A 4939-nucleotide genomic window follows, 5' to 3' on the forward strand; every position below is an offset into this window, starting at 1 on the left:
AAGTAGTATATATAGGGCATTATCCATTATTAGGCAACGGTTGTAATGGTAGTAAGAATGACAATCATCTTTGTAGTGGACCTGGGAGTGGCAAGCATAAGGGACGAAGGCGGGGGTAACATGTTGGATGCGATCATACCAGCACTAAATCACCGGATCCCATCAGAACTTCGAAGTTAATCGTGCTTGGGCGAGGGTAGTACTAGGATGGGTGACCTCCTGGGAAGTCCTCGTGTTGCATTCCCTTTTTAATTATTTTTTGCGCCTCATGACAAACATATCACATGTGCGCGATATATATTAACCCCGTTATATTATTTTTGACATTCGCGATATGTTTTAGCTCGCTGCTCATTGGTCACGCGTCTAGAGGCGGCTTTGTGGCGCGAGGAGCGCGTTCTGAAAGGGGTAAAAAAATACGTGTTGCTGCGGTATAGAGGGAGGGGTGGAAACCGTGGTAAACTCGTCTCCGTGTTTGAGGGGGGGGGAGTAAGTAGTATATATAGGGCATTATCCATTATTAGGCAACGGTTGTAATGGTAGTAAGAATGACAATCATCTTTGCAGTGGACCTGGGAGTGGCAAGCATAATGGACGAAGGCGGGGGTAACATGTTGGATGCGATCATACCAGCACTAAATCACCGGATCCCATCAGAACTTCGAAGTTAAGCGTGCTTGGGCGAGGGTAGTACTAGGATGGGTGACCTCCTGGGAAGTCCTCGTGTTGCATTCCCTTTTTAATTATTTTTTGCGCCTCATGACAAACATATCACATGTGCGCGATATATATTAACCCCGTTATATTATTTTTGACATTCGCGATATTTTTTAGCTCGCTGCTCATTGGTCACGCGTCTAGAGGCGGCTTTGTGGCGCGAGGAGCACGTTCGGAAAGGGGTAAAAAAATACGTGTTGCTGCGGTATAGAGGGAGGGGTGGAAACCGTGGTAAACTCGTCTCCGTGTTTGAGGGGGGGGGGAGTAAGTAGTATATATAGGGCATTATCCATTATTAGGCAACGGTTGTAATGGTAGTAAGAATGACAATCATCTTTGCAGTGGACCTGGGAGTGGCAAGCATAAGGGACGAAGGCGGGGGTAACATGTTGGATGCGATCATACTAGCACTAAAGCACTGAATCACATCAGAACTCCGAAGTTAAGCGTGCTTCGGCGAGAGTAGTACTTGGATGGGTGACCTCCTGGGAAGTCCTCGTGTTGCATTCCCTTTTTAATTATTTTTGGCGCCTCATGACAAACATATCACATGTGCGCGATATATATTAACCCCGTTATATTATTTTTGACATTTGTGATATGTTTTAGCTCGCTGCTCATTGGTCGCGCGTCTAGAGGCGGCTTTGTGGCGCGAGGAGCGCGTTCTGAAAGGGGTAAAAAAATACGTGTTGCTGCGGTATAGAGGGAGGGGTGGAAACCGTGGTAAACTCGTCTCCGTGTTTGAGGGGGGGGGAGTAAGTAGTATATATAGGGCATTATCCATTATTAGGCAACGGTTGTAATGGTAGTAAGAATGACAATCATCTTTGCAGTGGACCTGGGAGTGGCAAGCATAAGGGACGAAGGCGGGGGTAACATGTTGGATGCGATCATACCAGCACTAAAGCATCGGATTCCATCAGAACTCCGAAGTTAATCGTGCTTGGGCGAGAGTAGTACTAGGATGGGTGACCTCCTGGGAAGTCCTTGTGTTGCATTCCCTTTTTAATTAGTTTTTGCGCCTCATGACAAACATATCACATGTGCGCGATATATATTAACCCCGTTATATTATTTTTGACATTTGCGATATGTTTTAGCTCGGTGCTCATTGGTCACGCGTCTAGAGGCGGCTTTGTGGCGCGAGGAGCGCGTTCTGAAAGGGGTAAAAAAATACGTGTTGCTGCGGTATAGAGGGAGGGGTGGAAACCGTGGTAAACTCGTCTCCGTGTTTGAGGGGGGGGAGTAAGTAGTATATATAGGGCATTATTCATCATTAGGCAACGGTTGTAATGGTAGTAAGAATGACAATCATCTTTGGAGTGGACCTGGGAGTGGCAAGCATAAGGGACGAAGGCGGGGGTAACATGTTGGATGCGATCATACCAGCACTAAAGCACCGGATCCCATCAGAACTCCGAAGTTAAGCGTGCTTGGGCGAGAGTAGTACTAGGATCGGTGACCTCCTGGGAAGTCCTCGTGTTGCATTCCCTTTTTAATTATTTTTTGCGCCTCATGACAAACATATCACATGTGCGCGATATATATTAACCCCGTTATATTATTTTTGACATTTGCGATATGTTTTAGCTCGCTGCTCATTGGTCGCGCGTCTAGAGGCGGCTTTGTGGCGCGAGGAGCGCGTTCTGAAAGGGGTAAAAAAATACGTGTTGCTGCGGTATAGAGGGAGGGGTGGAAACCGTGGTAAACTCGTCTCCGTGTTTGAGGGGGGGGGGTAAGTAGTATATATAGGGCATTATCCATTATTAGGCAACGGTTGTAATGGTAGTAAGAATGACAATCATCTTTGAAGTGGACCTGGGAGTGGCAAGCATAAGGGACGAAGGCGGGGGTAACATGTTGGATGCGATCATACCAGCACTAAAGCATCGGATTCCATCAGAACTTCGAAGTTAAGCGTGCTTGGGCGAGAGTAGTACTAGGATGGGTGACCTCTTGGGAAGTCCTTGTGTTGCATTCCCTTTTTAATTAGTTTTTGCGCCTCATGACAAACATATCACATGTGCGCGATATATATTAACCCCGTTATATTATTTTTGACATTTGCGATATGTTTTAGCTCGCTGCTCATTGGTCACGCGTCTAGAGGCGGCTTTGTGGTGCGAGGAGCGCGTTCTGAAAGGGGTAAAAAAATACGTGTTGCTGCGGTATAGAGGGAGGGGTGGAAACCGTGGTAAACTCGTCTCCGTGTTTGAGGGGGGGAGTAAGTAGTATATATAGGGCATTATCCATTATTAGGCAACGGTTGTAATGGTAGTAAGAATGACAATCATCTTTGCAGTGGACCTGGGAGTGGCAAGCATAAGGGACGAAGGCGGGGTTAACATGTTGGATGCGATCATACCAGCACTAAAGCATCGGATCCCATCAGAACTCCGAAGTTAAGCGTGCTTGGGCGAGAGTAGTACTAGGATGGGTGACCTCCTGGGAAGTCCTCGTGTTGCATTCCCTTTTTAATTATTTTTTCCGCCTCATGACAAACATATCACATGTGCGCGATATATATTAACCCCGTTATATTATTTTTGACATTTGCGATATGTTTTAGCTCGCTGCTCATTGGTCACGCGTCTAGAGGCGGCTTTGTGGCGCGAGGAGCGCGTTCTGAAAGGGGTAAAAAAAATACGTGTTGCTGGGGTATAGAGGGAGGGGTGGAAACCATGGTAAACTCGTCTCCGTGTTTGAGGGGGGGGGTAAGTAGTATATATAGGGCATTATCCATTATTAGGCAACGGTTGTAATGGTAGTAAGAATGACAATCATCTTTGCAGTGGACCTGGGAGTGGCAAGCATAAGGGACGAAGGCGGGGGTAACATGTTGGATGCGATCATACCAGCACTAAAGCATCGGATCCCATCAGAACTCCGAAGTTAAGCGTGCTTGGGCGAGGGTAGTACTAGGATGGGTGACCTCCTGAGAAGTCCTCGTGTTGCATTCCCTTTTTAATTATTTTTGGCGCCTCATGACAAACATATCACATGTGCGCGATATATATTAACCCCGTTATATTATTTTTGATATTTGCGATATGTTTTAGCTCGCTGCTCATTGGTCACGCGTCTAGAGGCGGCTTTGTGGCGCGAGGAGCGCGTTCTGAAAGGGGTAAAAAAATACGTGTTGCTGCGGTATAGAGGGAGGGGTGGAAACCGTGGTAAACTCGTCTCCGTGTTTGGGGGGGGGAGTAAGTAGTATATATAGGGCATTATCCATTATTAGGCAACGGTTGTAATGGTAGTAAGAATGACAATCATCTTTGTAGTGGACCAGGGAGTGGCAAGCATAAGGGACGAAGGCGGGGGTAACATGTTGGATGCGATCATACCAGCACTAAAGCACCGGATCCCATCAGAACTCCGAAGTTAAGCGTGCTTGGGCGAGAGTAGTACTAGGATCAGTGACCTCCTGGGAAGTCCTCGTGTTGCATTCCCTTTTTAATTATTTTTTGCGCCTCATGACAAACATATCACATGTGCGCGATATATATTAACCCCGTTATATTATTTTTGACTTTTTCGATATGTTTTAGCTCGCTGCTCATTGGTCACGCGTCTAGAGGCGGCTTTGTGGTGCGAGGAGCGAGTTCTGAAAGGGGTAAAAAATACGTGTTGCTGCGGTATAGAGGGAGGGGTGGAAACCGCGGTAAACTCTTCTCCGTGTTTGAGGGGGGGGGAGTAAGTAGTATATATAGGGCATTATCCATTATTAGGCAACGGTTGTAATGGTAGTAAGAATGACAATCATCTTTGCAGTGGACCTGGGAGTGGCAAGCATAGGGGACGAAGGCGGGGGTAACATGTTGGATGCGATCATACCAGCACTAAAGCACCGGATCCCATCAGAACTCCGAAGTTCAGCGTGCTTGGGCGAGGGTAGTACTAGGATGGGTGACCTCCTGGGAAGTCCTCGTGTTGCATTCCCTTTTTAATTATTTTTTCCGCCTCATGACAAACATATCACATGTGCGCGATATATATTAACCCCGTTATATTATTTTTGACATTTGCGATATGTTTTAGCTCGCTGCTCATTGGTCACGCGTCTAGAGGCGGCTTTGTGGCGCGAGGAGCGCGTTCTGAAAGGGGTAAAAAAATACGTGTTGCTGTGGTATAGAGGGACGGGTGGAAACCGTGGTAAACTCGTCTCCGTGTTTGAGGGGGGGGGGGAGTAAGTAGTATATATAGGGCATTATCCATTATTAGG

The 4939-nt window shown here is 46.9% G+C and overlaps 10 non-coding genes across 10 annotated transcripts; all 10 read left to right on the plus strand.

Annotated features, from left to right (window-relative positions):
* The first annotated feature begins 125 nt into the window (after positions 1-125).
* Positions 126-244, plus strand: LOC123126619 (5S ribosomal RNA). The gene has a single exon (XR_006461852.1). It is a non-coding gene; the product is annotated as a 5S ribosomal RNA (ribosomal RNA).
* A 372-nt stretch (positions 245-616) lies between these two features.
* Positions 617-735, plus strand: LOC123126542 (5S ribosomal RNA). The gene has a single exon (XR_006461779.1). It is a non-coding gene; the product is annotated as a 5S ribosomal RNA (ribosomal RNA).
* Positions 736-1108: 373 nt separating this feature from the next.
* LOC123126734 (5S ribosomal RNA) lies at positions 1109-1227 on the plus strand. The gene has a single exon (XR_006461959.1). It is a non-coding gene; the product is annotated as a 5S ribosomal RNA (ribosomal RNA).
* A 372-nt stretch (positions 1228-1599) lies between these two features.
* Positions 1600-1718, plus strand: LOC123126674 (5S ribosomal RNA). Its single transcript, XR_006461902.1, has one exon. It is a non-coding gene; the product is annotated as a 5S ribosomal RNA (ribosomal RNA).
* A 371-nt stretch (positions 1719-2089) lies between these two features.
* LOC123126590 (5S ribosomal RNA) lies at positions 2090-2208 on the plus strand. The gene has a single exon (XR_006461824.1). It is a non-coding gene; the product is annotated as a 5S ribosomal RNA (ribosomal RNA).
* Positions 2209-2579: 371 nt separating this feature from the next.
* On the plus strand, positions 2580-2698 carry LOC123126687 (5S ribosomal RNA). The gene has a single exon (XR_006461914.1). It is a non-coding gene; the product is annotated as a 5S ribosomal RNA (ribosomal RNA).
* A 370-nt stretch (positions 2699-3068) lies between these two features.
* Positions 3069-3187, plus strand: LOC123126482 (5S ribosomal RNA). The gene has a single exon (XR_006461722.1). It is a non-coding gene; the product is annotated as a 5S ribosomal RNA (ribosomal RNA).
* A 371-nt stretch (positions 3188-3558) lies between these two features.
* Positions 3559-3677, plus strand: LOC123126481 (5S ribosomal RNA). The gene has a single exon (XR_006461721.1). It is a non-coding gene; the product is annotated as a 5S ribosomal RNA (ribosomal RNA).
* Positions 3678-4047: 370 nt separating this feature from the next.
* LOC123126684 (5S ribosomal RNA) lies at positions 4048-4166 on the plus strand. The gene has a single exon (XR_006461911.1). It is a non-coding gene; the product is annotated as a 5S ribosomal RNA (ribosomal RNA).
* A 371-nt stretch (positions 4167-4537) lies between these two features.
* On the plus strand, positions 4538-4656 carry LOC123126513 (5S ribosomal RNA). Its single transcript, XR_006461751.1, has one exon. It is a non-coding gene; the product is annotated as a 5S ribosomal RNA (ribosomal RNA).
* The last annotated feature ends 283 nt before the right edge of the window (positions 4657-4939 follow it).

This window comes from Triticum aestivum, chromosome 5D, assembly GCF_018294505.1.
Source record: "Triticum aestivum cultivar Chinese Spring chromosome 5D, IWGSC CS RefSeq v2.1, whole genome shotgun sequence".
Classification (NCBI taxonomy): domain Eukaryota; kingdom Viridiplantae; phylum Streptophyta; class Magnoliopsida; order Poales; family Poaceae; genus Triticum; species Triticum aestivum.